Here is a 26,934-nt window from a genome sequence, read left to right on the forward strand (position 1 = left end):
TTAAGACTTACAGCAGGTCAACATTTGGGTGTCCAGAAAATAAAACATCTAGGAACTCTGTTTTAGCATGTCTTTTCAATAAGTGTAACTTTTACTTGCAAACAGAAGGAACCAAGAAAATGATCATTTGCCAGAAATACAATGACCTCACCTCAAATGATTCATTTGTACTATGTGAGTTAATTGCCTAAATCTCAAAATAGCCAAACAGGGGTGGGGAGATGCTGGAATGTTGCTGGTTCATTTGATTCACCTGGAGAGAGGGAAGTTCTGTAAATAATGCAAATTTCTAAAATCCTGGCTCAAAACCCTTGAATTTTCTGCTTAATAGGGGCACCATTAGAATGTAAGTTGTTCTCTTCTTCCTGGAATCTTTGAAGAGTTCCAGCTTTTCAGTACTCAAAAAGCAGATGATTGATAATCTCATTTCTTTTAAATATAAATAGCTCTGGTTTTCAGCTTAACACACAGCAAGTTGAGCATGCCCGCCTCATAGTACAGCAAAGAGCTTGTTGATTTTTTGGGTACTTTTGTCTTTAGAACCTACTGTTAAGTATCCAATACCTCCCTCCCATCCTGGTCATACACACACATCCACAGCCCTGTATGCAGGTGTGAATTTGTGGAATGTAAGAGCCAGCAGCTTTGGATCTCAACCATAGACTTAATCTTCTACTAAGTTTTAGAATATCGAAGACGTACACAATGGAAGGGTAATCTACAAGTACTTCATTAACATTTTAGTTTTAGGAAGTTAGTCCCACAGCAAACAGACTGATTTTAGGCTGCTTGAATGAAAACAGAATGGAAAAGTATATGAGAGCTCAACTCTAAGTATCTTTTAAAATGAAAACCATTGCCGTTTCTGATGTCCATAAAACTGAATTTATTTTAATGCGGGAAACATTTTCAGCTTGTGTCTCCCTGTGTAGATTTCCCCTTCTGTGAGGGGGCTCTCTTAGCCTAGCTCTGCCCAATGCATGTGAATGTATCCCTCTAATAGGGTAATTGCTAACTTGTGTCAACTTGTTGTCAAATGATTGTTATGGTTCCCTCAGTTTCCACTAATTGCAAAATTGCTGCTTAATTGAAGGACTCTCAGCCATCTAGTGCAGTCATTCAGCCACCGGCAGACTCTGTAATCTCAAGCTGTGAACTGCATTTTAAAAGAGGAATGGAGGAGAAAATTCCGGGGAATTCTAGGTTTCAAACGGTTAGCTGTTGCTTCATGGAGGAAGAAATCTTTGAATGTTCAACTGCATTGTGATAAATTTTCTCCATTAGGATGAATAACATGCCCAGATGGGCTTCAAAAGTGAGTGAGTGAACTTCTTGGTTATACTCTGCATCCGTTTACTCTGTTTAGGATGGAGTCACGTTAAACAGTAAATGATGGCAAATGAAATCGGTATGTCATTTGTACACGGGGTTTAACCCTAGGAAACGGAGGAAGGCTCTGGTATTTTTAAGCTTAGACATATGTGTCCTCAAAGTCTCCTTAAACTTCCTCTTAAGTCATAAAATTATTTGCTGCCGCTGCTTAGTCACTTCAGGTGTCTGACTGTGTCACGCTATGGACTGTAGCCCACCGGGCTCATCTGTCCGTGGAATTCTCCAGGCAAGAATGCTGGAGCGGGTTACTATGCCCTATTCCAGGGGATCTTCCCAACCCAGGGAGCGAACCCTGGTCTGCTGCATTGCAGGCAGATTCTTTACCACTGAGCCACCAGGGAAATCCTAGAATTCCTTAATCCTAAATATGTATACTTTGAATGCATCCCTGGCTTTCCAGAATACTCACACCAAAGGCTTAGAAAAGTCATGGACCTAGTTATTAAATATATGGAATCATTATTGATGCTAGATATGGAACAGTGGAGCTCACTAATATGTGGACTTTGGAAAACTTATAGGGGTGACGGAGTGGTAAATGGGCATGTTTTCTAAGTGAACTGGAAGGTATTCTTGTTTCTGTAAGAAAAACATGAGTATCTGTCAAAGTAGTAGTGTGGGAGCTTTCTTTAAATGAAAGTACTCAAATTCAAGTACAAACTCTGCGACACTACGCTTTTGGTGAAACAAATCTGACCTGATAACACTGGATGCTAAGAAGTGGCTAATTGCAGTGATGTCTCATCTATACATTGTCTAAAGTTTAAGCATGGGTTTCGCTAGATGAATTGGGGGGTGGGTGTCGGACAGCAGAGTAACTGGGGGTGGGGAAGCAAAGTCATTTCACAAGGTTCCATGACAGCCATCATAAAATAAAAGTTTATTTCCAAAGAGCCCAGAGAATAACGTGTGTTATGCAGTTTTCCCAAAGGTTCACTTGAAAAACCTTTTCATTGGTTGTCATGGTAGTAATGTCCTGATTTTGAGAGCTCGCAGAACCTAGTAGCTCTTAAATGTGCTTTCATCTTGGTTCCTTTGGTCTGGCTGAAGCTTCATGATGCTCCTCTGTGTTTCTGACATGCATCTGCATTTTAAAGGGAGGAGGTCAGGCAGAGGAAGATTCCTTAACTCTAAGACAACATAACTAGGAAATGTGTAACATCAAGTGGTGAAAAAGTCACTTTACTTCAAAATAGCTTATTAAAATCAAACTGGAAGGCAATCTGTCATTTAATTACAACTAGTACATATAAAATTAAGATTTATATGATGGAAATAGAACATAGCAGTTGCAAGGAATTTAATCAACTCATCAAAAGTGGAATAGCGCCACCTAGAGAACAAAATCACCAGCGTTACCAGCCAAACGGATTCTGTGCCATATGAGCCTCTTTTCCAAGGCTACAGTTACTAGGATTGCCTTGCCACCCTATTCAGATTTGGTGAGTGTATGTGTTGGTAGGGGTGTGGTGTTTGTGTGTGGGTGGTTTAGGATGCACTTGGGTTTGTAGATGAGATTCTAAAACAGGCACATATATACCTCAATATCTATACCAAGTCCTTTTTAGTGTTTTAATAGTAGCCAAATGTAGAATAACCTGCCAGGAAGAAGAGCTGGCCTCCTTTTTAACATTTTTTATTTTCAACAATATATGCTGAAGCACTGAGTACAAAGGTTCTGATTTTGTTTACTTGCTACAGAGAGTTCATTGCCCTTTCTGAGATATAATAACACCAAATAAATTGAATAGAACTACCTTAAGAATGTCTTTGATCTGTGATCTAATTTTAACTTTAATGATTTGAGAATTTAAAAAGGGCCATATATGTAGCAAGACTTTAAACACCAAAAAAACAAGGGGGTAGGAGGAAGACAAGGAGAAGGCATTATATGTAAGAGCTGCCTCAACCTTATGAGCCAGCTCCAAAAATTTATGGAACCAGGAACCAATCATTACAAATTAGCTTAAAATTATTTGATGCCAAAATCTGCATTTTGTTCATTTGTGCATGCTTCCGCAATAGTATCCAAAATGATTCTGGTTGGAGAAGAAACACTTCAACAAATATTGTTGAATGAACAAATAGATTGATTAATAGCTGCCTCAGATTCTGACAGTGTGGACAATGAAGAAACTTTGTAATTACAAAAAATATATATTTTTTGCTGGCAGAGAGGCAGAAATTGGAGGAAATAAGTGTAATATTTTTGTTTTCGTGGTAGGTATTATAAATGTCCTTCAGTTGGGTGAATTCTAAGGTTGCTTGTGCCCAATTTGGTTCACTCATAAAGTTGTCATGTTTGGAACATGAAATGTTAAAGCCGATTTAGATAGTAGCAACTATAAACCTGTTGGTGAATTTTCACTTAATGTTTTCAATTTGAGGTACTGGTGGTGATGCTGATCATTGTGCTTCAGGGAACAGAAAACAGTATATGTTAAGTGAGTGTCAGTTTCTGGTAAGCAGATAACCAAAGGAAGTTATTATATTGTCTGTGCATTGTGTCATGCATAGGAGCAATCAGGTGCAGAAAACTTAACTTTTCCAGAGAAAAATCTGTATATCTCACACATACAGAGAGAGCGAGATGGAGGGTGGGGTGAGAGAGGGAGAGAGAAAAAGAAGGAAACTCATAGAGTAAAATTTTTGCCACATGGGATTTAATCTAATCACTCTTGATTCGGAGCTGTTACCATCAGCATTTGCTGCCTGTTCTGATACTTGCTTTCTGCTTTTGAAAACTGAACCTATGCCCAAACTGAAACAAGTTTCCCTGTCTTTTCACATGTTCATTTATTTCTTGAATTATGGGGAGTGTTTTTAAACACAGATAAATTTCTTTTACATCACACAGAATCTGAAGGTCGAGAAATTTGCTTCACGCTGCTGGCAGAGATGCTTGGCGGAGTCCCAGGCCACATTCCTAGACCAAACTGTTGAAGGTGTTCTCTCTTATGCAACATGGGGAAGGCGCATTCAGCCTTCTCGCACCGGCTGATAATGTATCTGAAGGCACAGACGACACGCTTATCATTTTGAAACATAAAGCCAGCAGGCATTCTGTTGAATGATAGAATCTGGATCAGCTAAATGTAAAATACTATGATTAGTTAGGTTCAAAGTCAACTGTATAAATAGAGAGAATATGGAGTTGGGACCAGATTTGGGGGGCTGACTTAGACTGCACAAAGGAAACTCAGAGGTTTTAAACGGTCACAGGCTATGAGTGTGAGATAGTGGTGTGTCTATATGGCAGTGGGGGTGGAGGGACTTGGATGTAACTACTGCAGTTTAGGGCCTTCCAGGCAGCTCAGTGGTAAAGAACCAGTCTGCTAATGCAGCAGACCCAGGAGACACAGCTTTAATCCCTGGGTCGGGAAGATCCCCTGGAGGAGGAAATGGCAACCCACTCCAGTATTCTTGCCTGGAAAATTTTGTTTACAGATGAGGCTGGTGGGCTACAGTCCATGGGGGTCGCAAAGAGTCAGATACGACTTAGCACACACACACACATACACACACACACACACCACACACACACACACACACACACACTGCAGTTTTGGTCTGCAGTTTTAGTTTGGGGAAACTAATAATTTCCCCCCATTTCTCAAGTAAATACCTAGAATAGTACAGGGAAGTCCACTCAATGTTAAGTGGCAGCCTGGACAGGAGGGAAGTTTGGAAGAGAGTGGATACATGTATAAGTATGGCTGAGTCCCTTTGCTGTCCACCTGAAACTGTCACCACATTAACTGGCTATGCTCCAATAAAAAAGAACAAGTTTCAGTTCAAGAAATGAAATAGGTTGCTTTCGGTACAACACTGATGAAAGGGTATGTATTGAGATCAGTGTGACCAGGATGCATAGGAAGTTGGAAACCATTGCAAGTAAGCAATGACTGAGGAAACTTGGAATGGGTGGCTTGGGGACAGGAAGACTTAGGCTGGAATGGCAAATGTATTTTTGTCTTCTTTAGTCTAAATTCACATGATGGTAGCTCCCGGAAGTCTGGGTTAAGAAGAGTTCTGAACCCAAACCCAGCCTAATGAGAAAGAATATCCTGTCGCTGCCCACCATGTCTGGGGGACTAGTGGGCAGCCTGTCTGACTTGTTCTTGATGTCCAGTCTAGAGGACCGTCTTCACAATTGTGAAGAACTGGCATATGGAGGAAAGAGAGAGTTTACTTTATGTTGCCCCAGAGAGCAGATCTAGAACCAGTGATATAAATTTAAGTACTGTACGTAGTATCTAGAAGAACTTTCAGTTTGATTTAATTAAGTAAATATCACAGGCTCACCACATACAAAGCATTGAATTGAGTGAATTTATGATTTAACAAAGAAAGAATATGGAATATGATCAGCTTCCTGTTATAAGCACAGACTGAAACCCTTTTAAAAAAGAGATATTAACATGGAAGCTTGGAGTTAGGTATATTCTGAAGTACCTTTGTACTCCTAAGTTTTTTCAAATAGATCGGTCATATCATCAGTATGCTCCTTGTTTAGTTCGCATATAATCCTGATGACAATCATGTATTTCTTTGGGTCTTCTGCCTGAGATAGGTGCAGCATCATGAACTGAGCATCAGAAATCCTTCCCATTTCTTTGAAAAGTACTGGACTTTTGCTTTTTTCATACTTTCACGTGGGTTCTCAAAAGTAGTTATTTTTCCTTTGGATCATACAGAATGGAATGTTTTAAAAAAGAGTCCTGATCAGGTTCAGACACCCAAATTGCTTAAGAAATTAGCTTTTGACGTTAGATTTTTTTAGAGTTCAGTAACTGAACTAAAAAAAGCCCACAGCACTCACCTTCTTCCCCCTCTCAAAGTACGGCACCCTTGGCTATTAACAGTTTTCCAAAGAGTTTCCTTTTCTAAATGTAAACTGTCCAAGAATTGGCCCCTCCCTCAACCTTTTCATGTTTCAACATGGATAGATTAACTTTCTTTTTTTTTTAACAACTTATTTTGCTGTTCTGTTGAACAGTCAGAAATTAATTAACCCACATTTAATATGCAAGTTTAGACCAGAGGTTTCACAGCCCACTCCTAGGAGTCATGACCGTTTTATTCTGCATGGTGGTCTCTCATTACTGCTATCAAATATTCATATTTTCAGTCAGCAAAGCAAGCAGTTTACTGTTTACATACTCTTTAGAGCTTCACATATTTTATAGTTCATGTTGCTGCATGTATGGTTTCTCCTGTTTCAAAGCTTTTCTTTAAAGAAAGTAAAGGTGTTATACATGGGGAATGATTCTTTTATTTATTAATTCATCTAGCATTAATTTAGTGCCCAGTGGGTGCCAGGCACTGGGCTAGATGGATCCATCCATCATCAGGTGCTCCCTAGTAAGCCACTCCATTGATTCTCCCAGGTAAGGCTTCCGTTACTTCCTTATATACTCACTTCAAAAGAGTATTTTTAAAAGCTGCTGAACAAATTCTCTGAGTCATTTCAGAACTTCCTGCCTGTCTTGTATTTTCAGTTGTGGATTGTAATATTTTGGAAAAACTTATGTCACTCTTAAGAGAATAATCTCTTTTATATATATAACAATTGAGTATCATTTCATGTTCAAATTAAGGCAGTGAAAATGCTTAGACATTGCCTTAAACATTTCGCTATTGGTATTCTTATTTATTTCTGGAGGAACTCATGTTAACGGTGCTGGTAGAAGCCACAGTAGAAGAATTTCTGGACTAAAAATGCCATTCATTTCCACTGGTGTTATGATGGAGTTTTTTCCTTACTTACAAGGACATGTTTGGGCCTCTTAGTATCCAGGAATGTGTCTTTTATTTGACAGTGTTTATAAATCCCATGTGTTTCCCCCCTAAAGGAGCTAAAATGTGAGAATGCTTCCATTTACTAGAATCTGGTTTCATGATTCTGCTGAGTAAGAAAAAGAAGGAAAGATCAGTGTTGTGAATATTATCGTTAGTCAATAATATGTTTAAGTTTAGTAATGATATTTTTTAAAGAGTTTACTGAAAACCACTTTTCAATCTGTTGGGTGGTCTCCTTTCACCATGAAGTCAGGAAGTGTTTTGACTCAAATATATGAAATAAATAAGAATACCATGTGGTATTCATGGATCGTGTAAATATGTCAATGGAACTAGAGCACAGTTTGGCACCATCAACTCTGAAATATTTAACCTCTTGATATACAACAAGGAAGCAAACTCTCACATAGTTCTCTTGTGAATCTCAAAAAAAAACAAACAAACCACCAACCCAACCCAAAATTAAAAACAAAAACCCCACAGGATTAGGAAGTGGTGAGAAATCCCATTTTCCTGCTAATACCAAACCTACAGCCGTGTTTCTAACCTTCTCTTTTCCTCCTGAGCAGGGCAATCAGATTAAATTGTAAACCCATAAATACAAGAGAATAAGCCGTAAATAGTGACCGAGACCTTTGCTTCTTTGAGGCAAAACCAGAGGAGTAGACACAGATCTTCTAACCTCCAAATTAGTAGTATAGATGTAAATAAGTAAATTGTAGGACTGGATTATTCTCGCTCTGACAAGATCTCCAGTAGAACCCCAATGTATAAAACAAAATAAACAGTGCTGGGCTCGTTGAACTGTAAGTGGAAACAGCAGAGTCCTGCTTCCTTGACCTTGACTTTGCCCCTTGCAAGAAGCCTCTTGATACTCTTCTCTGCAAAACCATGTTGGAAAACTGTTGTTCTTGAGAAAAGTCAATAAGTAGAAATCCCCAAGTCCTAAATCTTTCTTCCTTCCTCATGGAAATGACTGTCCTGCCTATACTTGCAGCCATTCTCTCGCATTCAGGATTGTGTTCATCCTTTTGTTTAAATTATGCAGAAATGGAAACTCGGTAACGTAGATATGGATATGTGAAATTTTCCCTACTGGATAATTTTTGGTAATAATCGTAGACATGTGATGGCTTAGAAGCAATGCAGGGTGACCTTATCTTAAAGATTTTAATAATCATTTAAGTTTATCATCATTAATAAAATTTTATCAGGAATTTCCTGGAGGGCCAGTGGTTAAGACTCTAGGCTTTCACTGCTGGGGCCAAGTTCAGTCCCTGGTCTGAGAACTAAGATCCCCAAAGCTACATGACATGGCCAAAAAAATAAATAGAATTTGTTTTAAAATGGTCTCCCTAAAATACAAGTATATTTTTCTGGTTTTCACATCCCTGGCAATGATTTTCTTAAAACTTGAAAGTGTCTATTATTCCAGAGTATTTGATTGTTCTTCAAAACTAATCTCATGTTGAAATTTAGGGGAACCCTTGCCATCACTGCTTCAAGCAGTATCAGAGGTTTTGATAGCTTGTCCTAGTGCCGTGCCCTGATAGACATTGGTACTGGGACCAAAATTTAGTTGGCTTGTCATCATTAACGTTCCTACGTGAATGTATGTCATATGTAGGTAAGACTTTATGTACATGCTAAGTTGCTTCAGTTGTGTCTGACTCTGACCCCATAGAAGGTAGCCTGCCAGGCTTGTCTGTCCATGGGATTCTCCAGGCAAGGATACTGGAGTGGATTGCCATGTCCTCCTCCAGGGGATCTTCCCGACGCAGGGATCATAACCCACGACTCTTATATCTCCTGCATTGGCAGGTGGGTTCTTTACCACTAGCACCAAGGTTGTACATTTCAATAAAAGTCTTGTCCACAGGTATAGTGTTCCATACATTAAGAAAGCTTTTTTGCATTTCTTTTCCATGGGGATGGTCTTGATCCCTGTCTCCTGTACAATGTCACGAACCTCATTCCATTGTTCATCAGGCACTCTATCTATCAGATCTAGGCCCTTAAATCTATTTCTCACTTCCACTGCATAATCGTAAGGGATTTGATTTAGGTTATACCCGAATGGTCTAGCGGTTTTCCCTACTTTCTTCAATTTAAGTCTGAATTTGGCAATAAGGAGTTCATGATCTGAGCCACAGTCAGCTCCCGGTCTTGTTTTTGTTGACTGTATACAGCCTGTCCATCTTTGGCTGCAAAAAATATAATCAATCTGATTTTGGTGTTGACCATCTGGTGATGTCCATGTGTAGAGTCTTCTCTTGTGTTGTTGGAAGAGGGTGTTTGCTATGACCAGTGCATTTTCTTGGATAAACTCTATTAGTCTTTGCCCTGCTTCATTCTGCATTCCAAGGCCAAATTTGCCTGTTACTCCAGGTGTTTCTTGACTTCCTACTTTTGCATTCCAGTCCCCTATAGTGAAAAGGACATCTTTTTTGGGTGTTAGTTCTAAAAGATCTTGTAGGTCTTCATAAAACCGTTCAACTTCAGCTTCTTCAGCTTTACTGGTTGGGGCATAGACTTCGATAACTGTGATATTGAATGGTTTGCCTTGGAGACAAACAGAGATCATTCTGTCGTTTTTGAGATTGCATCCAAGTACTGCATTTCGGACTCTTTTGTTGACCATGATGGCTACTCCATTTCTTCTGAGGGATTCCTGCCTGCAGTAGTAGATGTAATGGTCATCTGAGTTAAATTCACTCATTCCAGTCCATTTTAGTTTGCGGATTCCTAGAATGTCGATGTTCACCCTTGCCATCTTTTGTTTGAGTACATCCAATTTGCCTTGATTCATGGACCTAACATTCCAGGTTCCTATGCAATATTGCTCTTTACAGCATCGGACCTTGCTTCTATCACCAGTCACATCCACAAGTGGGTATTGTTTTTGCTTTGGCTCCATCCCTTCATTCTTTCTGGAGTTATTTCTCCACTGATCTCCAGTAGCATATTGGGCATCTAATGACCTGGGGAGTTCCTCTTTTGATATCCCATCATTTTGCCTTTTCATACTGTTCATGGGGTTCTCAAGGCAAGAATACTGAAGTGGCTTGCCATTCCCTTCTCCAGTGGACCACAATCTGTCAGGCCTCTCCACCATGACCCGCCCGTCTTGGGTTGCCCCACAGGCCTGGCTTGGTTTCATTGAGTTAGACAAGGCTGTGGTCCCAGTGTGATTAGATTGACTAGTTTTCTGTGAGTATGGTTGCAGTGTGTCTGCCCTCTGATGCCCTCTTGCAACACTTACCATCTTACTTGGGTTTCTCTTACCTTGAGCGTGGGGTATCTCTTCACGGCTGCTCCAGCAAAGCACAGCCACTGCTCCTTACCTTGGACGAGGGGTATCTCCTTACCGCCACTGTTCCTGACCTTCAACGTGGGATTGCTCCTCTAGGCCCTCCTGTGCCTGCACAGCCACCACTCCTCGAGCAAGAAGAGATAAGAAAGCCTTCTTCAGCAATCAATTCAAAGAAATAGAGGAAAACAACAGAATGGGAAAGACTAGAGATCTCTTCAAGAAAATTAGAGATACCAAGGGAACATTTCATGCAAAGATGGGCTTGATAAAGGACAGAAATGGTCTGGACCTAACAGAAGCAGAAGCTATTAAGAAGAGGTGGCAAGAATACACAGAAGACCTGTACAAAAAGATCTTCACAACCCAGATAATCATGATGATGTGATCACTAATCTAGAGCCAGACATCTTGGAATGTGAAGTCAAGTGGGCCTTAGAAAGCATCACTACGAACAAAGCTAGTGGAGGTGATGGAATTCCAGTAGAGCTATTTCAAATCCTGAAAGATGATGCTGTGAAAGTGCTGCACTCAATATGCCAGCAAATTTGGAAAACTCAGCAGTGGCCACAGGACTGGAAAAGGTCAGTTTTCATTCCAATTCCAAAGAAAGGCAATGCCAAAGAATGCTCAGACTACCACAAAATTGCACTCATCTCACATGCTAGTAAAGTAATACTCAAAATTCTCCAAGCCAGACTTCAGCAATACATGAATCAGGAACTCCCTGATGTTCAAGCTGGTTTTAGAAAAGGCAGAGGAACCAGAGATCAAATTGCCAACATCTGCTGGATCATGGAAAAAACAAGAGAGTTCCAGAAAAACATCTATTTCTGCTTTATTGACTAAGACTTTGACTGTGTGGATCACAATAAACTGTGGAAAATTCTGAAAGAGATGGGCATACCAGACCACCTGACCTGCCTCTTGAGAAATCTGTATGCAGGTCAGGAAGCAACAGTTAGAACTGGACATGGAACAACAGACTGGTTCCAAATAGGAAAAGGAGTACATGAAGGCTGTATATTGTCACCCTGCTTATTTAACTTATATGCAGAGTACATCATGAGAAATGCTGGTCTGGAAGAAACACAAGCTGGAATCAAGAAAATGTCAATAACCTCAGGTATGCAGATGACACCACCCTTATGGCAGAAAGTGAAGAGGAGCTAAAAAGCCTCTTGATGAAAGTGAAAGAGGAGAGTGAAAAAGTTGGCTTAAAGTTCAACATTCAGAAAACGAAGATCATGGCATCTGGTCCCATCACTTCATGGCAAATAGATGGGAAAACAGTAGAAACAGTGTCAGACTTTATTTTTTGAGGCTCCAAAATCACTGCAGATGGTGACTGCAGTCATGAAATTAAAAGAGGCTTACTCCTTGGAAGAAAAGTTATGACCAACCTAGATAGTATATTCAAAAGCAGAGACATTACTTTGCCGACTAAGGTCCGTCTAGTCAAGGCTATGGTTTTTCCTGTGGTCATGTATGGATGTGAGAGTTGGACTGTGAAGAAGGCTGAGTGCCGAAGAATTGATGCGTTTGAACTGTGGTGTTGGAGAAGACTCTTGAGAGTCCCTTGGACTGCAAGGAGATCCAACCAGTCCATTCTGAAGGAGATCAGCCCTGGGGTTTCTTTGGAAGGAATGATGCTAAAGCTGAAGCTCCAGTACTTTGGCCACCTCATGTGAAGAGTTGACTCATTGGAAAAGACTCTGATGCTGGGAGGGATTTGTGGCAGGAGGAGAAGGGGACAACCCAGGATGAGATGGCTGGATGGCATCACGGACTCGATGGACGTGAGTCTGAGTGAACTCTGGGAGATGGTGATGGACAGGGAGGCCTGGTGTGCTGCGATTCATGGGGTTGCAAAGAGTCAGACACGACTGAGTGACTGAACTGAGCTGAACATTAAGAAAATGCATCCACATGTTCCACTTGATCCTATAAATAACCCTTTGAAAAAAACTGGGCACACCTTATTCCCATATAACAGTTGAGGAAACTGATGCTTGGAGTAAATAAATTGATCTAAGTGGCACAGCTGTAGAACCAGAGCAAGGATTACAGCTCTGTGATCCTAATCCAGCCCTCCTGCCATCACACAGGCTATCTAAACCATGACCTGCAGAATTCAAGACATCATATTCCACCCTTGTTAACATGAATGCTTGGCACAGATGGAGACGAGTGTCATCACCGTGACCTAGTCTCCGCTCTCTAGAAAAGAGATTGGCAAAAAGTGATGGTGGGAAGATAAAAAAAAAAAATGTTTATTTTATGGACTTTTTAAAGTTCCTTGTTTTAAGGAAATAAAATACTTGAAGAGAGAAAAAGGGCATGTCTTGTTCTTTGAGCTTCTTAGTAATAATTTTGCTTAAAGCTGAGGATCCTATAAGTGAACTATTGGAGAGCATAGCATGGAGCAGTGGTTCTTAAAGAGGGTGATCATCAGGGCCTTTCCTTGGTGGTCAAGTGGTTGGGAGTCCGCCTTGGAGTGTAGGGGACGCTGGTTCAATCCCTGGTCCAGGAACTAAGCCTGTGTGCCACAACTGCTGATCCTGTAGGCCCTAGAGCCTGTGCTCTCCAACCAGAGAAGCCACTATAATGAGATGCCCTTGCATCACAACAAATAGTAGCCTCTGCTTACAGCAACTAGAGAAAGTCCACGAGCAGCAATGAAGAGCGAGCACAGCCCAAACTAACTAAATAAAATTATTTATTTATTTTTTAAAAAGGTGATGATCATCAGAATTACCTTTGAAACTTAAAAAAGAAAATTCACAGAGACTTTTCTGGTGGTCCAGTGGTTGACTCAGTACTTGCAATGTAGGGGGTGTGAGTTCAGTTTCTGGTTGGGGAACTAAGATCCCACATGCCACCCAGTGTGGCCAAAAACAAACAGATATCAGGTTCTAGTCCCTGAGATTTGGAGGTTTGGGCTGCAGCTTGGGCATGTGTTGTGTTTAGAAACTTCCACAGGTGGTTCAGACTTGCAGGAAGGTTGAAGAGTTGCTGAGCTTGAACCCGAATACATTTTAAGACTCATCATTGACTTCGCCATCCAAATACTTGGATTTGAGCATGGTTAGAAGGGATTTGCAGCCTTATAAATAATCAGAAACTCCAAAGCTTTGAAGTAGGAGGCCTGTTGAAGATAATCTCCTGACTTGTAAGATGTTTCCTAATCACAGACTTCCATGTGGCAGCAATAGAGTAGGCCTGGCCCAGGGACGGAGTAGGATTCCATGGCTACCACTTACTTACAAGGTCTGGGACCTTGTACAGACTATGTCTAATCTCTGTGCCTCAGCCTCCTAACAGGGTTGCTGTAGGGATTGTTGTTGTTGTTTAGTCACTAAGTCGTTGACTCTGTGCGACCCCATGGACTGCAGCATGCCAGGCTTCCCAATCCTTCACCATCTTCCAGAGTTGCTCAAACTCATGTTCATTGAGTCCATGATGCCATCCAACCATCTCGTCCTCTGTCACCCCCTTCTCCTCCTGCCCTCAATCCTTCCCAGCAGCAGGGGCTTTTTCAGTGAGTCAGTTCCATCAGGTGGCCAAAGTATTGCAGTTTCAGCTTCAGCATCAGTCCTTCCAGTAAGTATTCAGGGACATTTGACCCATGTCCTTTAGGATTGAATGATTTAATCTTTCTGTCCAAGGGACTCTCAAGAGTCTTCTCCAGCACCACAGTTTGAAAGCATCAGTTCTTCAGCACTCAGCCTTCTTTGTGGTCCAACTCTCACAACCATGCACGACTACTGGAAAAACCATAGCTCTGACTATACGGACCTTTGTTGGCAAAGTGATGTTTCTGCTTTTTAATCATCTTTTTATGTTTGTCATAACTTTTAAGGAACAAATGTCTTTTAATTTCATGGCTGCAGTCACCATCTGCAGTGATTCTGGAGCCACAGACTTATTGTTGAGACTATGAAGTTTATCAGTGGGCTTTCACGGTGGTCCAGTAATAAGAATCCACCTTGCAATGCAGGGGGGCGTGGGCTTAGTCCCTAGTCTGGAAAGATCCCATGTACCATGAGTGACAGATCCCATGAGCCGTGACTACTGAAGCCCAAGCGCCTAGAGCCTGTGCTCTGCAGCAAGAGAAGCCACTGCAATGAGAAGCCTTCACAGCACGACGAGCAGTAGCTCCCGCTCTCTGCAAGTAGAGAAAGCCTACACACAGCAACGAAGACCAGTAAAATTAAAAGAAGACTTGATTAGCATGCTCCCTGTCTAAATCTGCTTCACTTTGCTCCAGCGGTAACAAGAAAAGAGCCCTGTTGTTGTCATCTTTGGAGGCTAATTTGTTTACTCATTGACTTTCTCTTCCTTTCATCCAACTAAATCCGACTCATTGTTTAGACTCAGCTCGAATTCAACTTCCTCTGGAAAGACTTTTGCCCAAGAGAAACCTACCCTATTTGGATTCCTGAATCATTCACAGTCTCTATCTTACAATAGTTAATTATATAAGCAATAATTGTGCAGCTATTAAACACTGGGTACCTTCTCTGTATATGTTCTTTGCTAGGAGCTGTAGATGTGAAGCTTAGTCTAGAAAAACATTTTAGAATATCCTGCTTAGGATAGTCTGTGACTTTAAACGAAAATTTCTTTCTCTCTTTCTCTTTCTCTCTCTCTCTCTCTCTTTTTTTTTTTTTTTTTTGGTATACCTTAAGGTACATTGTGTTTTTATTTTTAATTTTTTAAATATTTATTTATTTATGGATTTTTGACTGCATAGAGTCTTAGTTGTGATATGCTGGGTCTTCCTGTAGCACGTGGGCTCTTTCATTGCACACAGTCTTAGTTGCTTCATGGCTTGTGGGATCTTAGTTCCCCCACCAGGGACTGAACCCCTGTCCCCAGCTTTTGGAAGGTGGTTTCTCAAACAAGGCCACTAGGGAAGTCCCTAAAGAAACATTTCTTAAATAGAAAGTTCATGAGCATCTCTGGAGCTGATGATCAAGTTTCATTCCATTGCTCAATAGATCTATGATCTTGGGCAAGTTACTTAAATTCCTTGTGTCTAAAATAATGAGGGAAATCCTCCTCCCCCTCCTGTGTTTCCATGAGGGAACTTGATCTGAGATAGTAGGAAATAGGCCCCACTGCATTTTCTAACACAGCTTTCCTAACATGACTCTGACCCTGTATTATTCCCATTTGACGTCTTATTTCAATTCTGTTCTCAGCAGAAAATCCCAAGGAGAGGAGGGGTGGTTAACCCAAACATTTACTAGTGGGAAGAGTTAAAAAGAAGTGGTAATTTTTTCAAAGTTGAGTGAGCTATATGTCCCAAGGAAGTTGTCTTTTAAGTTAGGTTTTTTCTTTTGTGTATTTTAAGCAAAAGCTTTATCTCCTATATTGTCTTTAGTCTCCATAGCACATAGCTGACTGATGTGCACATACAAAGTAGGGGGTTCCACAGCTATTTGCTAAATAATTTAGCATGTCTTTTTCCCTGGAAAAGATAAAGATTCCAGCATTGTGATATTCAGCTAAAAAAGCACTCTAAATGGGAAATTGGTTCTATGTAAATATTCATAAATGAGCCTTTTGGTTTCCAGTTTATAAAGCTCATCAACTCTGGACTTTTTGTGAGTCCTTCATGGGTGGTAGATGCCAAGCAGGTAATACAATCTTTTAGTCTCTAAAACATGATCTATTTTAAACAAAAGCTTGTACTGACAATTTCCTCTTCTCTCTCACCTTCCCTTCCTTTACTCTCTAAGGAATCCCCATGTGCATGTCAATTACAGCACGTTCTACATTGAACCATAATTGTTTGTAATATGTCTAACCTCACCCCTCACCCTCCCACCCTACCCTTTAATAGTGAAGTCCTCAAAGGCAAGGATTCTGTCTCATTCCTTTTGGTATTCCCAGTATCTGTGCTCAGAGAATGTCTATTAAATGAACAAAAGTTAAAATGTCGATTTCAGGAGAATGCTAAGCCATAGTCATCCTAAGTTATAGTCACCCTAAGCTATAAATTTGACAAGTTGACATATCCAAATAGAAGATAACCCAGCCATAGAAAGAGGATGATGACCTCTGTAGCTATGAAGGGAGAAGAGGCCAAAATGTAGCTTTGAAAATATTTGTAGGTTTTTTCCCTCATGGAATAAACATGGAGTACAACTTAGTTTCCTTCTCATGGGGAAATGACAGAAATATAGCCTGTTATGACCTTTAACTTCAATAAAATGACCAGAGCTCTGCTGATGAAATATGAGCTTGTACCCTTGACCCTGACATATACCTTGGAAGTGTTAACGCATTGTCCCTGTGTTTCTGTGAACATGTTTTTTAAAGAATTGTTTTTGATCTGGTGAATCTCTAACTCAGTATTTAACCATATAATATTGACCATTTTGGGGTAACATTGAAACACCTCCCTTGAAAGCTATTGAGTTAGCTGGGCGTGCACCCAACCTCCATAACTAATTTTTTTGTTATATTTGAAAATCAGTGAGAATTTAAACTCAGGATTCAGTCACTTGAAGAATCTATTAAGAGTTACCAAGTTAATTATTCCTGCTTTACAAGAAACTTACTTGAAAATTATTTTCCTAAAACAAAGTGCATTTAAACTTGGTAAGTTCTTAATAACCTGTGCTGAATGAATAAATGAATCCTGAACTAAAATAGAACACATTCTGATTCTTAATCAGAGGTGGTTTAAACCTTTTGTGCAAGAGGAGACTCTGACTTGAAATAATACAGGATAGTAAGCCTGCTAGAGAAATTTCTGTAAGGAAGCATGGTTGATTGTGAAAATGAAGCTGAAAGTGAGAGGACATGGCATTTGACCCCAAGGAGCCTGAGAACGTCTCAGCAGGGTTCATCAAAGTCATTTAGTGGTGGTCTCAGAATGCATGGTACTGTTTCGACTACCTAGACCCAACTGGAATCAGGAACCTTGCTCAAAGACCTTCCTTAATCAAAGCAGAAAGGAGTTCTTCACTTTCTTCTGAGCTCCAAAGAGGCTTCTGGTTTCCAGGCATCTAGATAGCAGTACCAAGTTAGGGTACCACCAGTGAACTTCCTCCTGTGGTTATTTCCTACTTCCTGGAATGTTTCACTTCAGGAAGGTGAGGAAAGCAACCTTGGGGTTTTCATGATGAGTTTAACATTGTGGTGCAGCTTTGGCCATCCATTTCATAGGAGATCTGCTTTCCAGATGATGTACAGATGTACATATGGAGATGAGTGGGTTTTTTCCTTTCTTGCCTTTTTAAAGAGGTTTTTTTTTTTTTTTCTCATTCTGTTTCTAAATTTGGTGTGTAAGGTCCTCCAGGGAGCATTTGTAAAAGTATCTGAAGTTTGCATCTGATTTTGGAGGAAAGTTGGAGGCCTACCTGCATGTGACAGGCACACGGCTTCGACGGCTACACTGATTGCAAAGATAAGGGCCATCCTTTTGGATCATTTGTTTGACATTGATCATGCATCTGTATTCAGGTCTGAATGTTTGCCCCATATATGTTTCCCTGATTTCCCTGTTAAGGCTTCTGGATTTTGCAGTATATTCCGTTGCAGATGACCACATATGGAGTCATTTAACCACGTGTTTTCCTCTTCAAAGTCTTTCTTTGGCATTCTACTCTTATGTTCTGTTTAATTTAGGTTCCATCATTTAGAAGTCTTTCTTCGCCACCATCTGAGTGTCTCAGAGACTTTGGGGGATGGGTCTCGTTCTCCTCCTGGGTTTGGCCATCACCACTCAGCTTGGTGTTATGCTTTACTTGCAAAGGTTCTTTATAGGACTGCCCTTTGTTGGTGACCCTTGGCGTGATGCTGTGGCAGGTAGGGTGAGAACTCTGACCCTCTGCCTGTCACAGAGCTGAGGCAGCAGAGTCCTTGAATGGGCTCACTTGGGAAGGTTCACCCACAAATTTGCCCAATTTGTTGGTTAAAAAAAAATGAGTAGTTATCAGCCATTTCATAGGGTCAACTTAATAGCAAGTGGGAAAAATAGGACCAGAACTCAGATCTTCAGCCCCCTAGCCCCAGAGACTGTTTTCTACATCCAACCATCCTACTTTAGACTGGTTTTTTCCAGGAAAATGTCTCCAAAATTGAGATGGGTGGCCACTGCCACCCAGAGTTTTTAAGATCTTTCTTGAATTTGTTACGATTATTGCTTATATTTTTATGTTTTGGTTTTGGGCCACGAGGCACATGGGATCTTAACTCCCTAACCAGAAGTTGAACCTCCTGTACTGGAAGGTGAAGTCTTAGCCACTGGACCACCAGGGAGGCCCGCCTTCCCCCAACCCAGAGTTTTTATTTTAGTTACCACCAGGTGCCAGAACTGCTCTGAATCTCTGGAGTGTCTATTGCATCAGAGCAGTGTGAAGGATTCTTTGGTGCCAAAAATGAAGGCTCTAGGTTAAACATTTTAATTGGTTATTTTTTTAAGTTTTTGATAATTTATTGACATGATTCAAAAATCAAAATAGTATTAAAATGTCTGCATTGAGAAGTCTTGTCCCACCTGTGCTATGCTCGCTTGTAACCCCACCTGACACATACTTCCTGTGGGGTGGATATTTGTTTCCATCTCATGTGAATCCTTTACAGTGTGTTTATATGGAAATACAGGTAAATATGGATATTATTTATATTACCCGATTTTAAAGCAAAAGATAGTATGTATATGTATACACGGGCTGATCTGTATCTTGCTTTTGTCACTTACCAATATATTTCAGAGAGCTTTCCATTTCAGTATATGGAAGCTAACTTGTTCCTTTCAATTGTGTGAATTTATTATGAATATGTACTATAGTTTATCTGTTTTCCTTTAGCTAGAAATGGGGCTTCTTTTTAGTTGCTATTCTGTGCTTTATTGCAATTAATAACCTTGTGTATTCGTCATTTTGTACATATGTACCTACCTGTTACTGTACATGTATTCTCAGGGAAATTCATTTGAAAGTTTGATAAATATTGCCTTACTGTACTGCAGAAAGGTCTTGAACTGTTTGTATAGCCACCATCCATAAATGAGAGTGCTTGTTTCAGTACCAACCTTATCAACAGAGTGCATATTAGTCTGAAAGATGAGAAACAGGAGGTGACCTTGTAAGTGAGGCCTCAGTCTCTTCCCTGGCCTCTGGTTTGCAGCGGGGATGCTGCCCAGTTCCAAGAACTGGTGCCGGCATCAGTTCCAACGGAAGTAATGTCTCAGCGTGGCCATGGGTGTGTGCCAGCTCTAGTGACACACATGGGATGGACCCACGTTGCCACTTGCAGAATTTCCTGCAGTGGAAGTTTACGCCTGCATTCATTATTCACCTAATAGCAATACTGGGTCGAAAGAGCCCAGCAGTGTTTACTGGGGCAGAAAAGGCAATTGTCCCACTGCAGTGCACTGCGTACCAGGCTTTCAACACTTGTTTCCCACCTGCTAACCTTATTTCTAGGGACTGAGTTCAAGAGAGAGTTCCCAAATCACAGTGGAAGTCTCCCTAAGCTTGAAACTTCATTCCCACGGGGACGCTCTTTTGAAAAATAATTTTGTACTTCCCCCAAGAATGGCAGTCCACTCCAGTATCATTGCCTGAAGAATCCCATGGACAGGAGAGCCTTGGACTACAGTTCATGCGGTTGCAAAGAGTCGGATACAACTGAGCAACTAACACTGCTAGTACTAAATCTTTTATAAGATAAATTTAAACTATAGGATAGAATGTTACAGTATTGCTAGACTTCTCCAGCTATAGGGAGTTTCCTGCATGACGCCAACAGGCCATCCTGTAAATGCAGATTTATGCCCTAGACAATATCTCCAATTGTTGAAGAGCATACATATATTCCATGTCATCTTCGCAGGACTCTCTGCCACTTTCACTGCTAAGACTGATTCTCCATTACTTTTCTCTGTGAGTTCCTGAATTTAGGGGAAAAAACTCCTTTTCATTCCACTGCATAGAGAAGTGTGCCAAGTGAGACTGGCAGGATGGTTATTCAGTCCAAATGAAACTTCTTCTTTCTCATAATTTTTGATGGGGCCACTTTAAAGCAGAAAGCCACTCCTCTTCCCCTGTGAGGACCAGTTGTACTTGGGGAGTTGATTGATGACCGTATCTGGCCTACACAAGAAACACGGAATGATTCCTGGGCTTAAGGGTGGACTGCCAGAAGCTAGCTGACACACCACTGACAAATGTGGATACACATTTTCTTTTGTTAATACCTGTCAAGGCTTCACAACAGGCATTTCCAGTTTTGTTCTCAAGCTCCTTACAGCTGCTTCTCTAGAAGCTTGCTGTCTTCTGAGGGCTGACTATTGCCAGAAGCAAGGTGTTGTTTTATGCCATCATCATCTGACCCACCACACACATTCAGGACATCATCCCAGGTGTATGTTCTGCATCAGCTCTGTAGAGCCAAGGGGTCCGTTTTGCCTAGCCCACATGGAGGGCCTCAGGGTACCAGTTGGGTGGCAGAGAAGATGCATGAGGCCTGCATTCCATTACCCTTCTTCCTTTGGCTTTTTGGCATGATGGTTCCTATTAGCACAGTCTGAGAGTCCGCCGTTCTGTCTACACTGGACCATCTGGTCTCCTGTCTTTGGGGCCCTAACTTGTCTGAACTGCTCCTCGAGAATAACTTTGACACTCTCTAGCCTTACGTTCACTCCCGTCTCAGACCCTCAGCTCTACTCTTTTTTTTTTAATTTTTGACTTCACTGGATCTTTGCTGTGGTGCTCAGGCTCTCTAGTTGTGGAGCGTGGGCTTGGTTCCCCGCGGCATATGGCATCTTAGTTCCCGGACCAGGGATCAAACCCGTGTCCCCCTGCATTGAAAGACAGTCTCAACCACTGGACCACCAGGGAAGTCTGCCCACAGCCCTATTCTTGAGTAACAGGACAAACTGCACGGATCAGAAGCGGGGTAGCCTAGTTTGCCAGGTCTCTATACTTGGAAGGGATCAGGTTAAGATACTAAAAAGAAAGATTTTTATGTCACAAGTATTTTTTAAAGGCACTCGGGTGCTTCTTGATTGAAGTCATTCTTGCATATGTGGAGCTGACAGGCATGTCCTTGGTAGTTGTGGCTCCTAGTCTGAAAAGCATGTGGTTCTTTTCCAGTGCCCAAAGAGACCTCCAGGGGAAAATGTCTGGCCATTTCCAATAAATTCCTGCAGAGTTTTGACACTCTGCCCTGTTAAGTATGCGTGTATGGTTGGTACCTTGAGGGATAATTCAATATTGGGAAGAGGGTAGTGAAGAGGAAACCTTAGGATTATATTCAACCTCTGTGGAATTAGCATGTAAACAAACTACTTATTAGGAATGATCACATGGGGCTTTACTTAAATAAATAAGAAACTGGTGCAATGGACCTCCCTCAAAATATAAGACACCACATCCACATCTGACCCCGTATGGATAAAAGCATGCAAGCCAGCCGGGTTCACATTCCATTTCCACCACATGCCGGGAATATGGTGTTAGGCAATATGATTTATAAATCTCTCTGAGTCTCAGTATTCTCAGCTGTAAACTTACTATTCATAATTAGATTATTTACCTCCAGAACCAATAAATGTTAGCTATTATTTTAAATCACTTTCTAATTCGAAGAGAAGTTTGACATTACTTATTTAATGTAATGTCCCAGAGCATCTTCCGCAAATCCCCACTATATACACCACTACCAATACTGTATGTCTTTATGGTACTGTGTCGAAACATGGCCTTCCTTACCTTGCTTAGATTAAATATATTAGTGTTAAGAGTCTGCATGTCTTCAGTTCGGTTCAGTCGCTCAGTCGTGTCCAACTCTTTGCAACCCCATGAATCGCAGCACGCCAGGCCTCCCTGTCCATCACCAATTCCCGGAGTTCACTCAGGCTCAATGTCCATCAACTCAGTGATGCCATCCAGCCATCTCATCCTGGGTCGTCCCCTTCTCCTCCTGCCCCCAGTCCCTCCCAGCATCAGAGTCTTTTCCAATGAGTCAACTCTTCGTATGAGGTGGCCAAAGTACTGGAGCTTCAGCTTTAGCAACATTCCTTCCAAAGAAATCCCAGGGCTGATCTCCTTCAGAATGATGTAGGCGTCAATGTTGAGTGAAAAGGATTGGAGGCAAGCAGATGTTCTCAAAGTCCTCATACTCATGAAACCACAGAATTGAATGTTTCCTATAGGTACAGTCTGTGATGTGGATATTTCCTGACCAGCCATATGGATCTTCTGTCATCTGAGATGTTAGTATTTTCCTTGTATCTTATAGTAGCTCTGGAGCACAGCCAGTTTCTAGAATAGGGTCCACCTGGTTCATTATGTTTAGGGCCCAGAAACCAGCTTCCCTGGGCTCTTCAAATGAACGGTGACACACAGAAGAGTTAGGGGCTGGGGTGAGGGCAGTGGGTGGGGGACTGCAATTATTCTTGCTCCTGCATTAAGCTACAAATAATGAGGACTTTCCTGTGCTTTATAGTAAGCAATTAAAAGAAATTATAGAGTTGGATGCAAAAATAACCCGAAGGACAACTCTGAGTGTGGAGCCACCAGCTTTCTCCATGTGTGGAAAAGGTTAATCCCCGTGAATGCTCAGAACACTGTGTTGCTGCAGACAGGGTGGCGTGTCCACACATGTTTGGCCTCTACCCACACGCTTCTCTATGGTATGACTGTGCATCCCAGAAGGAGGGCTGTGGCTGTGTACTGGTGCTGCAGTGGAATTTAACAAACTGATTCCTGAAAATGGTCTCATAAAGGTGAGCTTTGCTCCTCTTGCTCACTTTATCTTTCCCCTAGGATTTCTTGGTAGTGGTTTCTAAAGGAGCGTTATTCTTTTGATTCTAGAGGCAACTTATCCATCCACATTCTTCCCCTACCTGTTTTCACCTCTCTTGCTTTGTTAAAAATTAAAATTTTGTGTATTTCCGAAGATGGGGTCTGATCTAGAGAGAGGTCTCTTCATGCATCCCATTCTCTTTCCACCCCTTCTGACTTAATGACATTGAAGCCTTCCAGTTTGGACCTAAGATGGGTCTAATTATGTGCAGATATTCTTTCTATATGGAAATTGCTCAGATAACTAATTAACCACAGGCATACATTGGCTATGGAAATTTTCAGGAGCACCATCTGTGGAAACACTGAGAAGGGCATGCCTTTACCGCAGCTCTGGGGTCCATTAAGAGCGTGTTTGTGTGGCGACGGCGTCAAGTGGGTGTCGGCTCACAGCTGTCAAACTCCCCACAGCATCTCCTGGCAGGAACTCAAGAGTGCTAAGTCCAGCAGCACCCTGAGAGCAGCCCATCGATGTGACATTGCCGCTTCTGAAGAAAAAGACTGAAATAGGACAGATGGGTCTTAACTTTCTTCTCTGCCTTTTTTTTTTTTTTTCCCCAATTGTAATTGTTCTGGCATGTTCCCAGTCTCCACATTGTGGCAAACTTCTTAAAGGGGGCTTTTCTTTATCGTCTGGTTTGAGTTACTGCATGTTCTCCCCTTAGGGACAGAGAATGCAGTTGTGTTACCCCTGCATTTTTTTTTTTAGATAGAGCATGCTCCTTCCTGGATCCAGAAACCTAGAAGAAGATCCGGGTTCTGCTGTGCTTTCACAACAGCCCCTGTCAGTAGGCGCGCCTTGTTTGGGGAGGCAGTCCCTAACAGCGCTGACGTCTCTGTCAACTCTGTGGGGCTCAAGGTGTATCTGGCTGGGAAAACAGGGTTCTGTGGCATCTCAGCCCCACCCATTCACGAGTGATTTAATAGCCACGATATCAGGGTTCTCCATGTGAGTCATTCACATTTGTACCGGTGAACTTGGTGACTTCCTGGGCTTTGGAAATTAGCCATCTTTTCAGTCCTTTGTAAAAGCCTGAACAGTGGACCAGTCTCCAGTTCTGTTTATGAAACTACCCCATCAACTTCCTGATAATGTCATTCAACTCAGATTTTTTACTTTTCTTTAGAAATCTTTTTTTTTTTTTTTTAAGCATTTTTGGTGCTTCCATCTTGAAACAAATGATCCTAGATGTTGGAACTCAATTGAGAAATTGAGTTGCTGCTGGGTACCTTATTGAAATAAAGACCGACTTGAGTTGTGGAGGGGATTTTGATGCTTTATACTTTCGAGTTTGACTATTTGCTGCTGCTGCTGCTGTTGTTTTTGTTTGTTTGTTTGTTTTAGCCTCACCATTTGGCTTGCAGGATCTTAGATTCCTCGACCAGGGATTGAACCCTGAGGTTGAGCCTCAGCAGTGAAAGTGAGGAATCCTAACCACTGGATTGCCAGGGAATTCCATGTTGTAGTTTTCTTTTGTGAGTTTTTGTTTTAATTTCATAGTACTTGGTAGGAGAGAGCTGGATCTGTTTGTTTTAGGACAAGCCTAGAAATAAGAAATCTCCATTGAGGGAGTGAGTTTGTTCTTTCTGCCTCTGTTCTATTATTTCAAGACAGAAGCACTCAAAAGGATCAGAGACACCTGGCTGAGAGTATTTGCCTGGAAATCTACTAGCTGCTGTAACTAGTCATATCATTTCCAGTGTCATTCTGCTTGAGTCAGTGGTGTTAAGCTTGCAGTGATTAGGGAAGCCAATTATGCTTGCCTTTGCCTTGTAGCCCTGAGATAAAAATTAGTGGCTGAGTGGAAGTCCGGATTTAGGTCAGTAGTACTCTATAAATTTTCATTCAGCCTGTCACATTTATAGGTATCCTGCACTTTATGGTATAAACACAATAGTGGAAAAGCCAGTTGACATAAAGGGAACCCAGATTTTACTTAACATTATAGAAGCAAAACTACTTTCCCACCTAATAAATGTCCAAATAAAACAAGTTGAACCAAGGAAGATACTTAAGTTGATGTTAACCCTATCATTTCTGTGTCTTATCACTTAGTCCAGTGCTTCTCAACTTTTAATAAGTATGTGAATCACCTTGAAGTTTATGAGCCTTGTTGAAATGCAGATTCTGACTGAGTGGATGTGTGGATGAGATGGAGCAGGGGAAGCCGAGAATCTGCTTTTCTTATTAGCTCCCAGGTTTTGCTAATGGTATAGGCCTGTGGATTCCACTTTAGGAAGCAAGACTTCATTTAATTTCAGCCCGTGGAAACTGATCCCATACCGATATTTCCTAAAACTTATTTCAGGCTCCACAGGTTTTTCCTTCTGTTGTAACAGATTGGAATTGCATTAATACACTTAGCTTATAAATATAGCACTAAAAAAGTTATCTGAAGTTTGAGACTTTAGGTTGCATGAAATAAATTTTATAATTAATTTTTTTCTGTAAATTCAAAGCCTGTGTGATTAAATGTAACTTAAATGCCTATGTTATAATGAGGTTTGTATCTCCTTATTTACTATTTCCACGGTCATTTCCCTTTGTAGGATAATTTTCCCTATGATTTCACAGGATTTGTAGAGATCAACACTTGATAATTTTTTCAGGCCCTTCCTTACACAGTGGATTACTAAAACTTCACAGCACCAGGTAGACAGTGTCTTCATAATTAATATTACTGTCTACCCTGTGTGGAATTTGATAAATAATTCCTTGCTTTGGATCATTTAATAGAACATTATTAAATATGAACTTTATTTTAGATCATTATGATAAATTCCACCAGAGATTCTAAGGAAAACAAAATCCTATTAATAATTAAAGAAGTTAGTTTTTTAATTGAATGTTAACTGCCATTTGGTTCTTACAATCTAAGAATTGGTAGTGTTTTTTTTAAAAAGCATCTTTTAAACAGTCTGCTTACTTGATACGCACATGACTTGCATATGCTTGAGACTTCTTTATTAGAGGCTAGAGATGTGCCCTCTGGGGCAGTATTAGGGTGCAGAGCATGGGTAAGACTGCCAGCTCTGTGCAGCTCTGGCTTTCAGGGATGCTCCCTTGGTTCTAGCAGAACAGCAGGTTTCCCAGGGCAGTAACAATGGAAGCACTTGGAGACCTTCACACGGTGACAGCTGTGCCCAGGGTTAGACTGCCAGGTGGGGTGTTCTCTGCCCAGACTTGGTTCATCTGCCAGGCAATTTCTGTCTCTTATTCCAAAATTCAGTCCATCATTGTCACTCACTTTAAGTCTTACTGCTCTGACTTTAATTGTGCTCAGTCGCTTCAGTCCTGTCCAGCTCTTTGCGACCCTGTGGACTGCAGCCCACCAGGCTCCTCTGTTCATGGGATTCTCCAGGCAAGAATACTGGAGTGAGTTGCCATGCCCTCCTCCAGGGGATCTTCCTGGCCCAGGGATAGAATCTGAGTCTCCTCCATCTTCTGCATTGCAGGCGGATTCTTTACCTGCTGAGCCACCAGGGACGCCCCTTACTTTAACTGCACCTCCCTACTTTAATTGTGCCTCCCTAAAAACCACGCAAATGTTGCCAGCACAAAGGGAACAGCGTCATTTAGCATGTGTGAGGACGTAGTTT

At 41.3% G+C, this 26,934-nt stretch overlaps 1 protein-coding gene across 5 annotated transcripts in view; it reads left to right on the plus strand.

The window, feature by feature from the left end:
* BDNF (brain derived neurotrophic factor) overlaps positions 1–26,934 on the plus strand; it is a 61,934-nt gene that overhangs the window by 24,737 nt on the left and 10,263 nt on the right. The window contains exon 1 of one of the 5 annotated variants that reach the window (XM_013969840.2): positions 23,151–23,255. The exons of the other annotated variants lie outside the window; for them this stretch is intronic. The gene's annotated coding sequence lies outside the window, so the exon portion shown is untranslated. Of the gene's footprint in view, positions 1–23,150; positions 23,256–26,934 lie in introns of those variants that run through there. 5 annotated transcript variants of the gene reach the window in all.

Source organism: Capra hircus, chromosome 15, assembly GCF_001704415.2.
Source record: "Capra hircus breed San Clemente chromosome 15, ASM170441v1, whole genome shotgun sequence".
In the NCBI taxonomy this organism is placed as follows: domain Eukaryota; kingdom Metazoa; phylum Chordata; class Mammalia; order Artiodactyla; family Bovidae; genus Capra; species Capra hircus.